Source organism: Python bivittatus, unplaced genomic scaffold, assembly GCF_059951505.1.
Source record: "Python bivittatus isolate LINGU-HERP-01145 unplaced genomic scaffold, Pbiv_v1 ctg000080_np1212, whole genome shotgun sequence".
Taxonomy (NCBI): domain Eukaryota; kingdom Metazoa; phylum Chordata; class Lepidosauria; order Squamata; family Pythonidae; genus Python; species Python bivittatus.
In genome coordinates this window covers 12,335,217-12,354,109 of record NW_028277035.1, presented here as the reverse complement: position 1 = coordinate 12,354,109, position 18,893 = coordinate 12,335,217, and the positions used below count along the sequence as shown (strand labels likewise).

At 38.3% G+C, this 18,893-nt stretch overlaps 2 protein-coding genes across 6 annotated transcripts in view; both read right to left on the bottom strand.

Moving 5' to 3' along the window:
* DNAJB1 (DnaJ heat shock protein family (Hsp40) member B1) overlaps positions 1-18,893 on the bottom strand; it is a 47,395-nt gene that overhangs the window by 12,483 nt on the left and 16,019 nt on the right. For 2 of the 5 annotated variants that reach the window (XM_088133536.1, XM_088133537.1), the window contains exon 2: positions 11,702-11,833. The exons of the other annotated variants lie outside the window; for them this stretch is intronic. The gene's annotated coding sequence lies outside the window, so the exon portion shown is untranslated. The remainder of the gene's footprint in view (positions 1-11,701; positions 11,834-18,893) is intronic. 5 annotated transcript variants of the gene reach the window in all.
* Positions 1-18,893, bottom strand: part of GIPC1 (GIPC PDZ domain containing family member 1) — an 89,746-nt gene that overhangs the window by 54,843 nt on the left and 16,010 nt on the right. The gene's annotated exons all lie outside the window — the stretch shown is intronic.

The following is an 18,893-nucleotide window of genomic DNA, read 5'->3' as shown; positions in this document are numbered from 1 at the left end:
AATGTAGTCTTAAAAATGTAGTTTCATAGCCTTGCTTTCTCCCTGTCCCAGGGAAATGTGGAATGAGGAACTTTACACCAGCTACACCAGCTCACTTTTCACGTATTATAAATGAAGAGGCACCAAATATCAGGCAGACCCAGTTGCTGTATTAAAAGGCTCTCTTTAGGGACAAGATTGGTACATCTTAACTGAATTGTTCTCTATCACTGGGTATAACCAGAAGGGAAATGTATGCATACATAGTAGTGTTATTCATTCCATTAGGTTCCATTATACAGAACACTGATCGTTTTAATCATCTTTATGTTATATAATGTCACTGAAAAATCAACAAGTTTTAAGCATCTATTTGGCTGGTAATGGTTCTTATATCGGCACAAGATAATGCTGACACAGAATATACAATCTCCATTACCAGCCCCTATCCTGCCTATGGTATCTGTTCCAAGTCATTGACAAATTACGTTGCCCTAATTAGAGAGGGTTAAGGTTATTACTGACAAGGTGATTGGTTTTCACCTCCAGTTCTGCAGATGTGCGCTCCTTGTTCGTTTCCCCATTCTTCTTCAGGGGAATGGGAGAGTGATAGAAATGGTAAATATAAGGTAATGAGCAAATAAGCAACAAAGGCTCAGTTCAATAATCCCTTATCCCTAAACACTGCAATAAGGAAATCCCTCATTATTTCTAAACACTGCAATAATGGGGCTGTTGCATCTTAAGTGAAAATCTCAACTGATGGCATTTCAGAGTATTTTGATATTCAATTGCACAAATAGGCCTCCTCTTCTCCTCCAGATAAAATAGTGGAGGTCCGGTCTTTCCAGAGTGCTAATAATATGGAACTGCACAAATGAGCCCCTAGTTTTCTTCCTCGGATAAAATAGGAGAAGTCTACTTCTCTCTCCTCTACCTTGGAAGCTTAAAAATAGGGAAGGGGGAGGTGACAGATGTTAAGTGAATTTGGGAAACAAGGTGCAAAAAGAGAGGGCCATCCTGGAAAGGGAAATGGCAGAGGTGGGGGCTGGTTAGCATTCATAAGGAACTCCCAACACTCCCCCAACACTCCTCCAACACTCCTCCCCATAGCAAATTACTTGACCTTGCCCCCAAGTGACAAAACTTTACAGATTGCACACACCTTGAAGCTGTGGTGGAATACTGTTGTCTTAATGGTGAAAAAGTTATTTTATTCTGGTATAGTAATAGTGACAATTTAAGGCTGTTTCACTCATGGGCAAGAGTTGAATTGTAGATAAGATTGTGTGACTAAGGGGGAACACTAGGATTGTTAGGGGATGCTGCTGCTGTGGTAAACGACAAGTGACCGCAGGGTCTATGTATAAGAAAAAGCAAAATACAATCACCCATTTTGAAGAGAATAGGACAAGCTACAACTTAGAATGAACTGAACAGCTATGAGGATGTTTATGTATGCATCAGGACAAGTTATCACAAGGATCTGATAAATAAGTAAAATGAGTAAAAATGCAGAATAAAAATTTGGCATAGAAACAGCGTGTACCAAGTCCTAATTAGTTATATTCTTAGAAACAAGATCATTTCCAAAACAGCAAGGCTTAAAATATACAAAATGCAGTTTGTCTGGAGATTTGCTTATGATGTGAATCATAATCTGTATGACACATACAGTGAAAGAAAGGGGAGGGTGTTCGTGAAGAATGTCTTGAGAAAGCTACCAAGCAGTTGACCTGGTATTTGAACATTAAAAAAAAGATATGATAGTTAAGTCTATAAACACTTCTAGATGACTGCTGTTATTTTTAAATTCCCAGATTAAATACATTTAATTAATATTTCAATAATCTAATTAGAAAAAAGATAGATTAATGAACTTTGTAAAACATTTTTATGGACACAGAGAAGGAATATAGTTGCTTTTTGGAATTCAAATATGTACATTTATAAGGTAAAAGAAAGCTGTCAGGATCTGTGATAAAAACGGGGGCAAATACTTTGATTTGCTGTTCATAATTTGATATATCCATAAATGTATCCCAGTTATTAATTCTTACTAGCACACATCTAATATATGTATTTTCTTCTTGCAGCTTGAACATTTACAAGATTTTTAAAAAATTAATAAAAGGACTGCAGGTGACACTTCAGACTATGGGCTCAATCTAGGATAGGCCAGTTCAGGATATTCAAGTCAATCTCTCCTCCAGCTGAAGGACTGGGCTATTTAGTGAAAATCTCTCAGAATTAACTGTTTCAAAATAAATTTTGTGAGCTTGTCAAATACATATATATTTGCTTAGACAAAAGTTCTAAGAATTAACAGGAGCCAAAAATGAGTTGATCTTTCTGCTCATTGAGCATAATCCTCAGAAGACAGCTAAAAGAGAAGCATTTTCAAACAACAGACAAATCAATGCTTATTTTTTGGTTACTTCACATGGCACCATGAGATACATGACTAATTTTGCCAAACTTCCACAGATTTTATAGCCTCTGATGAGATAAAACAGCTATCACAATTTAAAGAAAATAGTCATGTCTAAATCAGCAATGATGGATATTGATAATTACAGGGATTTATCCTGTGTGCATCCTAGTACCAATTTCTTTCGTCCTAAAGAATTGGCATTAAAAAGCAATAAGGGAAAAAAGTTTGGCATATCAGCTCTTTGGAAATGTGTCTTTACTTTCTTTGAAAGTAATGTTTTAGGAATCCAAGTGCCAATACTTAATATTGCATACAAACAGATTGGAGGCCTGATTAAGGAGCTGTGATGTACACAGACAGTATGTGGCACTTGCAGAGCAAGTTGGCATCTTTCTGAAGAATGTTTCAATGTTTGTTGAAGGTGTGGCTGCCACTTGTTTCAACAAGGCATAAAATTTAGACTGGTTAATTCTACTCTTTTGTTTCCCTTGGAGTGGACTCTTTTGTTTCCAGAGATGGCACACTCATTGGCAGTTAGAAGCAGGAACAACAATAAGACAAAGCAAATCAGAGCAAGGCCCTTTTAAAGGAAACAGAACCTGAACAAGAATAGTTGTGTTTCCTCTTTTCTCTTTGTCTGAGACCCAGATTCAAAATATAGATTGAGAACTGGCAGAATCTTGGCTGTGAAACATGTATGGGGGGGGGGGGCAGGGGCGCATAGGCTTGGACTGAGGAAATGATCCTATACTAAAAAATCAAGCAACAACAAGATGAAGGGTTTATATTTTCTCTTTTATACTCAACATCCAATGGTGAATTTTTTGAGCTTTAAGCTGAGGAAGAACCCACTTTCTGAATTAATGCCTAATCAACCAGATTCACAGCCAAGTATGCACTCTACTCTATAAGAGTTGTTAGTATCAGATTGGATGTGAGTCCTAGAAATAGACATCCTGAAAAAAGTCATCATCATCTCTCAGCAATTGTGGTAAATGTAACTGATTTATTCTGTCCATCAGCACTTTTGAAATTGGTAAGAAATCTCTTGTACATGGAGCTCAATGGCCTGAGTCCATAATAGTGTAGTCATGTCTGACTTATTCATAAAGCATTTTGCTGATAAAATAACTTGAATTCATTTTGACTTGGGTTCCTTCCAGACAGACAGCACTTACCATTAAAATTTTAAAAGTGCAGCTATTCCATCTTTCTTCCTTAATAGATAAGTTATAATAAAAAAAAAGGATGCAAAGAGGAATAGAAGAGGCGGGGATTTACCAATGGAAGGCAATGTGCACCTATGGTTCCCCATAAAATTCTATGAACGAGACAGGGAAATTGCACCCCCCCCCCAAAAAAAACCTTTGGTGAGTACCTTTGGATTGTAGATTAGATAAAATCCAAAATGCTATTTTAGCACTTCTCTTTTAATTGCTTGCATCTCTTTCTGACCTTGCAGCCTCAGGATTTTGATAGGATACCTGGAGAAATTCAACTTGTAATTATGGCCTTGATTCTTTTTTGTCAGGCCTTTATAATACAGTAGTTAGAGGGGACTGACCAACTGGATCCAAAATAAGTTAATATCTCTTTGAAAGAGCGAGTGTGGTCCAATCTGTCTTTTAAAAAGTGGCAGTTTTGACATTTCTAAAGAAGCTGTAATTAGACTTGTCAGGTAAGATATGAAATCATAGTTTGATCTCAGCCTGTTCTCATTAGATAATTTAAACATGGGTACCTAAATTTGGAAGTTTCAAGGCTACACTAGATTAACATGAAAGATGGAATCAAAAGCTTCCTATACATAGCAGAAAAGAAATAGGGGACTGGATTTGCATAATATCTGCAATTTTGTCTTAAGTCTGAGCTAGACAGTATTTTAGTGTGACCTGTTTTATTTATGTAGCAGCAACCCCAACAAAACAATAGCTCAAACAGCAAGAAAAAAACGTTTTGTGACTAAGCACTGGAACCAGTTGTAAGCAAACAGAAAATAATGTTTTACTATTCATAGGTCCTTCTCAAATCTTGTACTGAGAAATTTTAAAACAACTAAAATTACAAAATTTTACTGATGTTTCTTCCTCCAATTTAAAACACAACTAATCTTCTAATCCAGCTTCCATCAATATACATGAAGCATATAGGTTGAATATATAAAGAGAATATATATAACCTTGTCTCACTCTTTGGTTGTCTGTTTTGCTATGCTCTGTCTGAACCTAAAAAATACTTGGAACATTATAATAATGCTACATATAACATCATCCAGATTGATAGGATATTTTTAATGGGAGTTTCAAAAACTGCATTGGTATTTTTACTTTCATACATTCATAAATCAGGCTATATTTGCATTCATATATTACATACATTCATACATATGGACCCATCATGCTATTCTACTTCATAGTATGCAAAATGCAAGAAAGACCTAAGAAACACAGAGCCAAAGAAATTAAAGGACTGAGATATGGAAAAGAAACATTGCCAACACTAGTTTATACTGACATCATTCACTATATCTCTCCATACCTTTCTACTCTTGCAAACTTTTTTTCCAACACGTCCACACTTTTGTTCTTTAAACTTTTCACCTCTCTCTTTCTGCGGACCTCAGCAGTTTCATCTAACTACATCTTTCTTGGTCTTTCCTTCTTGACCCATTCAGCCCTTTCATGTATGTTTTCCAGATGGATCCTCAACCATGCTCTCTCTACAATCAAATCATTTCAATGTACTTCTTTCGCTCTGATCCACATTCAACACCCATTCGTACTTACGTTATTGCATCTTGTTTTAATATACACCTTTAAGTGCCCCATTCCTACTGCATCCACCTTACTTGTATGTTTCTTCTATACTCAGCTCTTTTTCTTGTCTAACGAAGTTGGCAGAAGCAACTTTTGTTCTTATACAGCCATTTTCACTTCTTTTGCAAAGCATTCATTCCCCAGAACACACCATAGAACACCCACTATCTTTTTACCAGCAATTGTATTTCTTAAAATTTCTCCATCCACTTCTTCATCTTTAGTAAATAGTCTGACAAGGTACATAAATTAATCTGTTTGCTCTAATTTTTCACCATTTATGTATAGCTTGCAATTGTTCATTCCATGTTTTTCTGTTAAATGCTACAAACGTGCTCTTTGATAGATTAATTTTCGGATCCATACTCCTTGTTGCATCATACAAACTAATATTTGCTGTAAATCATTTGGCATTATCTGCATACAAAAGCACATAAACATTCATACCCCCAACCAGTAACTGCAAGCATTCTTTATACATTTATCTGTAAGAGCATTAAACAACTAAGGGACATCTTTGTCCTACTCCCTGCTGAATGTTGAAACAGTTGCTAAACATTCCATTTATTCTCACACAAAATATACTTCCATCGTATACAACTCTTATCATATTCAGAAACTTCATAATCACACAAAATATTCCATAATTCAAGCCTATTCACTTTATGATACATTTTCTCTAAATCAACAAATGTCCAGTAAGCCTTCTTAGATTAATATCTTGATGAAAAGCAAAACCCATTCTACACAGACCTGATACATCAAATTTTGCTCATTCTCACTTCTTGTATCATTTCAAAATTTTAACAATTCCTTACTCTCTTTGATTACATTCATTGCAACTATGTTTTTCTCTTTATAATATATAATATAATATCCGGGCTGTCCATAACAATGGTCACTGGCTTCAAAAAGCAAGCACAACCATGTGATTAAAGCCCCAACTCTTTCAAACATGTATCTCATGCCTTGCATGAGGTACAAAGGAGTGGGGCTTTGATCACCCGGTCACACTTGCAATTAAAATATATTTTTTTTCAGTTTTAACATCCTGAAAGGCAAGAAAGAAATAAGAATACAACATCCATGAGCAGTGTATCTTACAATTCAGTCATAATTCTCATATATCACTAGACTGTCAAAATCAGAGCTATTATTATTAACAGATGAAGCTGATTATAGGTATCCTTTTCAATCAGGATTCGGACCAGAGTATGGGACAGAAACAGCATTGGTCGCACTTTTGGATGATCTCTGGTGTGGGTGGGATGGAGGTTGTGCATCCATCCTTGCCCTAGTTGACCACTCAGTGGCTTTTGATACCATTCACCATGGTATCCTTCTGGATCGGCTCAGGGGACTGGGGATGGGCAGCACGTTGCTGTGCTGGTTTACCTCCTTTCTCCAGGGTCGATTCCAGTTGGTGATGATTGGAGAGTTCCCGCCCTTGGCCCCTAATATGTGGGGTGCTGCAGGGTTTGGTGCTCTCCCCTCTCCTATTTAATATCTACATGAGATCTCTGGGTAAGCTCAACCATCGCCATGAACTGAGGTATCATCAGTATGCTGATGATACCCAACTATACATCTCTGCCCCTGGTGAATTAAGTGATGCTGTGGACGCCTTATCCTGATGTCTGGAGGCTGTGAAGGTCTGGATGGGGAACAACAGGCTTCAACTGAACCCTGGCAAGACTGAGTGGCTTTGGGTTTGGGGTCCTGCTGGTTCTGGAACTATACCATCTTTGGTGCTGGATGGGGTGGCACTGCCCCAGACAAACCCATGCGCATTTTGGGGGTCCTCAACTCACAACTCCTGCTCGAAGAGCAGGTGGCAGTCGTGGCTAGGAGGGCCTGTGCACAGCTTCGTGTTGTGTGCCAGCTGCGTCCCTTCCTGGATTGGGAAGCTCTGCTCACAGTCACTCATGCCCTAGTTGCCTCCAGATTGGACTACTGTAATGTGCTCTACATGGGGCTGCCCTTGAAGAGTATCCAGGAGCTTCAACTGGTGCAGAATGTGGTGGCACAGGCAGTTTTATGTGTGCTCCTAGAAGAGCACATATTACACCTCTGCTTCATGAGTTGCATTGGCAGCTGGTTTGCTTCTGGGTCCAATTCAGGGTGCTGGATTTGACCTTTAAAGCCCTTCATGGCATGGGGCTGGGTTATTTGAGGGACTGCCTCTCTCCGATTATATCAGCCTGTCCCATTAGATCCGGCACGGAAGGTATGCCTCACGTTCCATTGGCCAGGGACTTGCATTTGGTGGATCCCAGGAGGCAGGTCTTCTCTGCCATGGCTCCCTCCTTGTGGAACATTCTCTCTCCTGAAGTTAGGCTCACCCCTTCCCTGCTGTTGTTTAGGAAGTCCCTCAAGACCTGGTTATGTCATCAGGCCGGGAGGGGGGGTCTTTTGGAATTGGAGATATTCTTAGATGGCTCCACTGTAATTGATATTCTGCTCTCTCCGTGGGGTTTGTATATTTTAAAATCTAAATTTTTAACTTTTTGATAATGTTTTTATTTTAATAATCACTTTTTATCTTAGAATGCTTGATTTTATCCACTTATTATTTTATTTAATTGTTGTATGCCACCCAGAGTTGCTTTGTGTGAGATGGGTGGCTATATAACTGTGACATATGAACAAACAAACAAACATAGCCTCTAACATCTTTCCAGATCTGATAAAAATGTGATTCATCTCTTTGTGAACATTCAAATTTTATCAGTGACTTTTCCAAGAAAAGCAATTAACTATACCTTAGCACAGCAACTCTCCAATGATAAATTATCAAAGAATTTTTAATCTGAGTAATTATTGAATTAGTAGCTGAGAGTAAAAATATAGTAAGTTCTTTTTTATTTCATTTGAAAATAAGAGATAATCCCAAATCTGGAAGTCACTTTTTGTTTAGTGACTATTCCGACTTCCTCAAAAACTTTCTTCCAAAAAGGTGCAATCTTTTTGCAAGTCCATCACATATGAAAAAAATGTTCCCTTCTGATTTTGCCCTCTCCAACATTTTGATGAGTAATTATGATATATTTGCAGTATTTTAACTGGAGTTAAGTGCCAATGATGTACTACCTTCTACTGCATCTCTTGGAAATGAGTTGATTGAAAAGACCTGATTTCCATAGTGTTTACTACCTCATTTCATCTATTCATTTTCCTAAATCTACATGCAAAACTTCTTTTAAACCTACCTGGGGGCGGTGCATATGTGTGTGTATAATCTAATTCCAGTTCCAATAATAACCTATATATTTTTGAGATTGTTGGGAAAGATAATTATTAATTTCTCAAAGATTGATATGGTGGCTCCTTTGTATCCTTCTTATTCAAAGAGGATTTAAGTTGGAGCCATGTAAGCCAATAAAAATACCAAGCTATTTGAGTTAAAGAAGTTATCTCTTCTTTATTACACATTGTCTTACTGTATTGTTATAAAAGTGATTAAGATCTCTCCTATGCTTCAGTTGTGTTGGCCTATCTTGATTATAGGTATACTCTTTTTGGAACATATTTATATTACCTATTTGTATAAAAACTTTTGGAAGAAAAAACATTTGACTTGTGGATCCATCTACCTCTTTTACGTTTTCCAGCTTTATCCATTGTCTTGCTGGCTCTTCCAATATATACCAAATTGCCCTATCTGGATGACACCAATTCATATTTTCTGATATACACTTTAGTCCTTTCATTCATAATTAAACCAAGTCCCTGCATGTACAGTATTCATCAATTTCACACCACAAGATCAGACCACCTCCTTGTGATCTATTACATCGTCCTCTTTCTCTTAGTTTCACAAGCACAGAACATATTTAATAAGCCAAAAGCACACAAAGCACAGTTTTGTATTAAGTATGCTCATGCTATTCCATGCAATGTAGGATCTATAAGACATAGACTACCTTGCAAGCCAACATACCATTGCCTATATACAGTACCACCAATTAGGAAGTGTATGCAATGTACTGCAACACAGATATGCATACACACATACAATATTTATTTATTTATTGGACTTGTCCCCACCCATCTCCCCACAATGGGGGACTCTGAGCAGCTTACATCAAATTAAAATCATAAATACATGATTAAAAGTTATAAAAGAACCACACTTACAGAGATAAAAAAGAGATTAAAAGATCCAAGAGGCTGATAGAGGCCACACCAGGCCGCTAAGGGGCTAGCCAACCCCATTCCTGACATCCTCCCTCCCCGCCCCAGGCCAGATGGCAGAGCCAAGTCTTCAAATCCCTCCGAAAGGCCTGGAGTGAGGGGGCCTGTCTCACCTCCGGCGGCAAGATGTTCCAAAGGGCGGGGGCTACAGCAGAGAAGGCCCACCTTCTGGACCCCGCTAATCGGAGTTCTTTTACTGAGGGGGTCTGGAGCATGCCCTCTCTGTGAGATCGGGTGGGATGGGTTGAAATCGTGGGGGCGAGGCGGTCCTTCAGGTAACCTACATCTTTAATCTATATACTACTAAAACTCTCATGTCTGTAACCTTCAAGTGGGTAAAACAGTGTGTCAGAGCAACAATTTTTGAACCAAGGTACATCAAATAGGCTAACTTACAAAATGCATCCAAAATCCAGGACCCATTACTCCTGTGGTATTGAAATTTGGGAAATTTGTGGCTGTTTCAGTACTGCTATGCTGCTGTGGTCAGCCCAGGTTATGTGATCATCATGGGCATATCCCCAACCTCTTTCTCGCCTCCCTCCGTCCCGTTTGCCCAATTGGCTGGTGGTAATGCCTGATGGGCAAGTGGTAATTGGCTGCTGTGGAAACGAGGCAGTAATCTGAAATCTCTTAATGGCTGTTGGTGTTGAGGGAGGGAGGGAGGGAGGGAGGGGGGGGATTTCTGATGCTCCCTGGCAGTTTCCCACAAGCAAAGTCAATGGGGAAGCCGGCAGCAAGTTGCAAGTTGCTCATACTCCCACTGCTTTTTTGCCCTTGGTCATTCTTTTCTCTGTTTAGGCAAGGAAATATCTCTGAAACAATGACCCAACGGATCACCGGTTGTCCAGTACTTAGCTAAATATTGGTAGCAGAGTTATTACTGTTTCTTAGAAAAATCCAGAAAATTTGGTAATCCATACCTTGACATGTTAGCTTCTCACACTGCTAGGTTATCTTAAATATAAGGTTGCCATAACTGGGCTGCATAAATTGGGATAAGTACTGGAAAACAGCAAAACATTTTTTTCTGAATCTTTTCAGAACTGTAATTCCTAAAAAGCAAATATTGAACTTAGTTTTGCTTTTTAGGGGGATGTATTTAATTAAAGCGATAAGATCTGGGGTTAAGTTCACATTGTGAGTATAGGGGGTAATGGGCTAAGCTCTCTGAATTCCACTCCATTTGTATAAGTTCCCTTGTCTGTGCATCTGATTTTCTATCTATGTGACTCACAGGTGAACCTGAGTTGAGAATTATTAGACACCTGAGAGGAATTATTAAAAGGGAGAATTCTAGCCTTAAAAACATATTAGTAGAACTGAGTCAGCTAGGTGTGGTGCTGGAAATAACAGAGAAAACAGTCATTGGGCAGCTCACTAGGTTAGTAGTTTAACTGAAAAACCAAGATTGTATTGCATGTTCATACTTGTAATGTTCAAGCTTGCCAATGTTAATAATATTTTAAGATCCATTCATGCAGAATAACTTGTCCTAACAGCATAGTATTAAACAGAGGATTAATTTAATAGTGCCCTGGATTGGTAGAATTTTGGATGAACAGTAGATGGAGCGCTTTAAACAGTACAAATGATTCTTTAATTCTGTGATTTTGTATGCAATCAATAACTTGCCATCTGTTGACAAGACAAATGGCTCTATTCATGTGTGTGGACAAATACAAATTAGATTAAAGTTTTTTGAAATATGAGGAAATATAAGCATCATAGACAAGCTCAGAGCCCTTTTCCATTACTGAATTACATTGCCCTCCACCTAGTCTTAAATCAGCAGAAAATTATACTGGCATGAGATTTGTTATCTTCATTTCTGAATCCCTATCCTGCCTCAACTGCCTATGTTCCAAGTCACTGCAGTTATCTGACTTCCCTCCAAGTAACCCGTGACCAAGCAGAATAGATTTTACACAACTTGAGACGGCCCTTAGAGACAATGTCAGAGTGAAAGCATAAATACTATTTTAACACAATATAGCTAAGGATGATGGAAATGTGACCGATTCATGGGGCTCCTCCCCATGGATCAGCTGAACTTCTACCTACCAATCCTTCAGCTGACAGAAAACTATACCAGCACAAAATATGCTGCTGATGCTGCTGATCCCTATCCTGCCACTGGAAGAATGCCATCAAATAGTGGAGTCTTTATTTACCATGAACTGGGCAAGCTAAGGAAAGAGACTGGTGGACTTCCCCAACATTGTTTCCCTCCCTCCAACTAACCAACCATCATAAACTAGCATCACAAAATATTTACCAGTTATTCTTCTTAAGTGGGATGAGCTGGGGAACATGTGAATTTTGACAACTGATGAGATCAATGGGTCTAGGCTTCTGTCAGTATTTACTGCAGGCTTTGCACAAGTTCAGGGCCTTGGGATCACAGGAGCTGGAAGAGGTGGCAAGAGAAATGGGAAGCTGACACTTGGCTTACCAGCACTTGTCAGGAAGCCCCCCAAACAAGTGACGGTTCAGGGAGTTATGTGGTCAAAAAGGAGAGATCTGGCCTCACAACATGCCCACCACCCTCCAGCACCTGTCAATTATTTTTCAGGCTCCTTTTGAAAACCCATATTTACCACTTTTTCAGATGATGCTTAAAAGTCATCCATCTTTAAAAGTAGCCCAACTAACAGCTGATAGGCAGGCAGGTGGTTGTTTGATACAGTCGTAGAACTCCCTGCTACTTCACTTTACAACCCTCCCTCCCCCCCCACCCCATTTTGCCTGGTTAAGAAGAAAAACGTCTTTAAAACTGGCACAGCTAAGGACAATTTTAAAATGCCTGAGTTATGGGGTTAGGATAAGGATGAAAACAATATCATGATATATGTCAGAAAAAAAAGAAGTTGCCAGGTCACGTTTGTACAATGGTTAGGAGCAAGTTGGGAAATGTTTTTAGTATGTCTTTCACATCACAACCAAACACAATTATTTAAAATAATGTAGGGAAATTCCCCAAAAAGATGACTGCCTTCTGTATGATGATTTTCAAAAGTAAGGGAGCTTTAATACCACTGCTACAGTGTAGGCTAGTGCTGATTCCTCAACACCACTGGCTTTGGAACAGCTGAATGTCAGACCTTGCAAGACCTGGGTTCAAAATGACAGCTCAGTCCTAAAACATAGCGGGTGATGCTAAGTCAGATAACAACTTTCAGTATAAGTTACTACACAGGTTTTTTTAAATCTAATAATGAAGAAGATATACCTTGTATAACTAATGTAAAGTGAAAAATTAATAGGGAAGCCAATGGTTCTAATGCAGTTCACGCTGCTTTATTCTCAAGTAGCTGTTCTGAGCAAAAGGACTGGCTTCATTTACCGAGGGGATTTGTAGTAGTTCAAAACTTGCTCACCTACACCTCCGAACAGCTCTAGCCTTTATGGCCAGTGAGGAGCCACCAATTCTGCATATCTTTTCTTATCTCTGTGTAACGATGACTGTATTTTAGTCACAGAGAAGTCACTACAGTATTTGGACGTGTTGTTCAAACTCACCTCAGAGGCCCTCAAAAATGTGGATAATGAATCATTTTATGGGAAAAGAAATGGAAGATGTGCTTAGGAAAATATTAAAGAGCACAAACATTTAAAAAAATATGAGAGAACACAAAAGATCTATATTCTATATACAACTTCCCTCAGTACTAAATATCTGGCTATATCACAGAACCTACAATATGGCCACTTGCCATAGTTAATGTATACATTTTTTAAAGTGATAGCTTTTTTACATCTAGTAAAGATGGATCAAGTTCTTAGATTATACTGGAAATCAAGAGAAAGCATTCAAGTACATATAATTAAACATCATCTATTTGTATTTTTGTAGATGTGTACATTAATCAAGATGTCTAAATTTCATTAAAATCACCTCGGTAATCACCAAACTGCTGCTCAGAGCAAACTGTTTAAAGGATGGTTTTGCAAAAGACTGTCTTTCTCTGCAGTACCTCCAGATAGTCAACTTGTTCAGACAAATAGGCACCAGCATGTATTGCACAACAAAGACTTGAAATAGGCAAAAGAGCAAATCTTGCAAAGCAAAATAAGGAATAGAAATTCTCCCACGTGGAAGAAATTACAGTTCTATTTCTGTGAATCTAAAGGTGAAGTAGGAAGAAAAAAAACTTGCTCAGGTATTCATTTAAAATAAAAATTTGCTTATGATGCTTCACAAACTATATGAAGGAAACTGAATTCTAGTACTGTAGGTGTATGTACTGTATATAACTATGAAAAATCAGTACCATTACACAAGGGTGTCTGCGTAGGAGGGAGCATCAAAAAAGTCAAGGGGGTAGGTGTGACTGTGCAATCAACCCCCCACCCCTTTTTTACAGGCATATGATATGTATGGCACATATTGAAATGCAGCAAGCTTCAAATGCATGGTCACAGTCACGATCTCCTTTTCTGACTCTTTCTCATGGACACCCAGCCATCACTTTTAGAACACAATCGTATGCATATTGACTCAAAGTATATATGACTAATACAGTGATTCGGTTCACACAATGTGCTAAATCATGGGTTGTTTAACCATGGTTTATTGAATAAGCTGCAAGTGGCTAAGAACACAAAATATGCTAAGCCAGAACTATACTTTTAAGGTGTAACAGTAGGATTCATACAATGTGCTAAGCCAAAACCAACCAACCAACCAATGATGGAATGGTATGATATATGAATCCAATCACTGACTCAAACCACTGGTTCACCAGAATCAGAATTACAGTGGTACCTCGGGTTACGAATTTAATCTGTTCCGTGACTCTGGTCGCAACCTGATTTGTTCGCAACCCGAAGCAAATTTTCCATAAGGTACAATGTAATTACCGTTAATCCGTTCCGGCATCCGCGGACCACACGTCAAGGGCGGAAAAACGGCCGCGGACCACGCATCAAGGGCGGAAAAACGGCCGCAGACCGTGCGGCAGGGCGGAAAAACAGCTGCAGACCACGCGGCAGGGTGGAAAAACGGCCACGGACCACGTGGCACGGGTGGAAAAACGGCCGCGGACTGCGCAGCAGGGCAGAAAAACAGCCGTGGACCATGTGGCACGGGCGTAAAATGACCGCGGACCACGTGGCACGGGCGGAAAAATGGCCGAGGACCACGTGTCATGGCGTAAAATGGCCGCGGATCCGGTTCGTATCCCGAGGCAGAGTTCGCAAACCAAGGTAAATTTTTGCAGCCGGAGCTGGTCGCAACCCGAAAAGTTCGTAAGCAGAGGTGTTTGTAACCCGAGGTACCACTGTATCTCCCAGCGGCAGCTTACGGGGTCTCAGTGGTTTTCATCATATCATGTAGGAATTGGCAAACTTTTTTGTAAAGGGCCAGATCCTGCCTCTTCTCTGCCTCTACTGGTGCCACTGGCGGGTCTATAGGCCAAGGAATGTTTATTTGAATGTTAAGATTGTCTCAAATATTGCTTCCTGTTATTTTATTTATTCTTGCTGAAGAGTTTATTTAACTGCTTTAAAAAGATATATATCCTGAGAAGAAATAAGTGATAGTAATAATTAATAAGCTTCATGTATCTGATTAAGTACAGCTACCTCAAAAACTCAATATTATTCTTTATTTTTTAATAGTAATTTTATTAAAACTTACAACTTCAGAGATAAAAACTAATACAAATTAAAGAAAAAAGAAAAAATTGGATGTGCAGAAAAGAAAAAGAAAATAGAAAAGAACTAGAAAAGAGAAAAAATAAGAACTTAGTAAAGAAAAAGAAAAGAAATATATAAAGAAATGACTTCCCCCTTCATCACAACAAATAAAAACGATTCTAGGAACTTATTACCTTCTCTAAAATACAACAAATGATCTCTTCGTCCCATATCCCATCTCTTATCTATAAACAAATCCTTAAAACCTCATCATTTCAGTCCTCTACATCAAAAGTCCATTAAGGGTTATCAGAGATAACAATATATCTATTCTAACCTTGATCAAATAAACCAACTTTACATTCCTTCCTTTTACTTTTAAGAATCTTGAGTTTTAGTCTGTTCAAATAATGTCCTAGAACTTGATTTCTTTTCATTTTTTCTTTGTCCCTTCTCACAAAATTCTTCTAAGCTTTAACAAGTTTGTAAATCCAATTATAGGACAATTATCCAGGTCACTTTCTTGATTTGTTATTTTTATATCCCTTTTAATTATTAAGACGTCAGCTGGTTTCTTTTGTATGTCCAATATAACATCTTTTTCCATATCATTCTTGCAGCCTGTCATTTTAAAATCCACCTTCAGATCAGTCTCAGTCTTATCTGGTAAAACTAGTTCCTCTTCCATAACACCTTTTAAACACAGTCTGTCTATAGAGGCAGATACTCTTAAAATTATCTTCTGGGTCCATTGTTCAAAAATAGCCTTCAATACGTCCAATGTTAAAATATTTTGCTCCATTCTGTAGTAGTAAGTTAAATTTAAGTGTTCTTCTCCTTTAATTGTAATCTTTAGTTCCTTCTAGTTCCCTCTAGTGTCCAACTTTCAAAGTCCCATCCTATTTTTTTTTAAAGATAATTCAAAACAAAAGCATTTCCCATGGGAAGAATTCTTATAATTAATTCCAAAATCTTATTTCAAATCCATCGGAACCCTTAGTCTATTTGTAATTTTCAAAAATCAAAGTTCTAATCACCCTTTTGCTATTTATTAAAAAAAAAATTTTTTTTAAGTGCTTAATGTTGCATTTAAGGCTTCTTTCGCTAAGGATTGAAGGAAACTCATCTGATGTTTTCAGACTTATTGATCCAAAAGTTCCTAATAGCTGAAAAGCAGTTAATGAGCAATTTCCACATCTGAGATTGAGGCAATCTCAAGTCCTCTCTTTGTCCAGAGGAATTAAGAAGAGCAGGTCTACTCACCGGTTTTTCATTCTACCACAGTTTTCAGCTCTGCTTTTAGCGGAGCTGTCTTCAGTTTGCCATTTCCTCCCCGGAAGTCCCAAAAGCTCAATATTATTCCTAGCAGCCAAAATTTACTTGGACATAGAAAAAGAACATGGACAGACCTCCACATGGTTTTGTTGCAACTAACAGCTCAATGGAAAAGTTCAGCTGCTTTTCCATTTTGAATCAGCTTCCTTAGGCAAGCAATTGGTCAGTTATTGTAAAAATATTTAAAACAACCCCAAATATATATGTTGGACTTTCAATCTAGCATACTCTTCTTTTTCTTTAGAATCGTAGTAAATGAGATAAATGAAAGGTATGATTTTTAACCTCTAGTGTTCCATACCCTAGGAATAAGGAATGAGCAATGGGGGCAGGGGACAGTACCATACTTTTTCTCAATTAATTTTTTTGGGGAACTAAGTGCCACTTTGGGCACATTAATGTTACAATCTCATGCATGGGGGTGAGTCTGAAATTTTGGATGGTTTGAGTTTTTTTTCTTTTTATCTTTAAAGTGACTTAAGTTTTTTCAACAGCTTATAAACTTACACTACAGTATTTTGTTTTCAAAAAAAAATTGTATGAAATCATTGATATTATTTTGCATGTTAGGCATACAGACCATAGTTCTTTGTGATAATGTGTTCATACAATACACTAAGCCAAAACTAAGCAAACATATTATAGCTTGCTGTGTTCTGTGATCCCAGCCAATTGGAGATCATTCAAATTGGTTTGTTTGTGAGCAAACAAGCTATGGCTCAGCATGATGTGCAGACTCAATCACAGACACTCATACTTTTTACACTGGAAACCTATTCATTATAAACCTATTGATTACACTGATCTGAAGCAACAGTAGTTCTTTCATATGAAAGAGATTCTAATTCCTAATTTAGAATACAGTATTTTTTAGAAAGATTTTTTTGTTTTGCTGTTTGCATGTTTGGAATGGGAAGAATTAAAACAAGAATTCCAAGGTGGTTTTGACATTTTAAATTATTTTTCTCCGTCATTCCTTTGCCTGTTTCTAGAATCTATATTAATACTGTGTGTGCTTGAAATAGTTTTCTGACCTCTGTATGCGTGAAGGGCATTTGTTGAGGAAAGAGGATTAAGGAAAGGAGCTAAAATTAATGAGAAGCTGATCCTCCTTCTATGAGCCCTCAAACGATCGCTCTCATTTCCTAACCTGTTCCTCAATTCCTGTGCTGCTATACTACATTTTTGGAGGGCCACCAAATTAGGGGCTGCAGCTGTTTTACAAAATAGAATTAGGTCTTCTTCTTGATCTCACCTCCTGCCATCTCATATTTGCAGTGCATACCAGTTAAAGAGAACTAGCATTCAACAAACCAGGTACTTTCTTGGCCATTCCTAGAGTAGTGATTTACAAAAGAGAAAGTCCTCATGTATTTCTCCCCTAAGTTCCTATATTACAAAAGCAATGATATTTAAAGGTTTTTTGTAGATTATGGATTCATCCAGTTGAAGTGAATAAAATCAGCTGACTTGTATTCTTGCTAGTAGCAGGTTATAATTAGTGGACTATCTCAACAATTCTGTATTGTATTGTTATCTGACAATTAAATCTTGTTCGCAATCTCCTATTAGTTGCTAATGGTGTCAACTCCTCCTCATCTGTGTGTGACTTTCTTTCTTTGCTATGCAGCTACTCACTAAAATGTCTTTACTCACTAAGAAACCATCATTTGACCCAGCTATTTTAGACAATCCAATGTTCCTTTTTTGGAGAAGGTTGTTGAGAGTAGTGGGAACAGCAGTTGCAGAGGACTCTAAAGGAAATGAAGTCTCTGAACTTTTTTCAGTCAGTGTTCAGGCCTTGGTATGGAATCAAATCTACACTAATTGATCTTGTGAAGGAACTGAAGCAGGACAAGGACAGGGGAAGTGCAACCCTCCTGGTCTTGTTTGGTATCTTAGGCCTTTTATATAACGATCATGGTATCCTTCTGTACTATCTATAAGGATTAAGAGTGGGGCCACTGGTTTGCAGTACTGTGGTTCTCTACCTCTGGTAGTTCTAATGTAGTGGGAGAGGGAGAGGTTGAGCCCAGAGTCTTTCATTGTGGAGTGCCACAGAAGTTGACACTCTTCCTCCTCTTATTTAACTTCTACATGGAGCCATTGGAGAAGGTCATCTGTAGCATGGAGTCAGATAATACTAAGCAATGTATCTTCATTCTGAGCTTAACAGGAAATATGGTTGAGGATCTGTCCCAGCGTTGTGAAGATCTGGATGAGGATGAACAGGTTGAGACTCAGTCCCAGAAAGATGGAGGAGCTTTGGGTATGGAAGGCCACCAATTCCAGAGATATTTCACATGTAGCTCTGGATGGGGTTGTGCTTCCCTGTACAGAGCTGGTTCATAATTGTGGGATCCTCAGGAACTCACAGCTTCTACCTGAAGGACAGGGGGCAGCTGGGACCAGAAGAGCTTTGCACAAATCCACAGATCTTATGCACAAATTCTGGCTTTTCTTGGATTGGGAAGCTGTGCTTAGTGTTATTCATG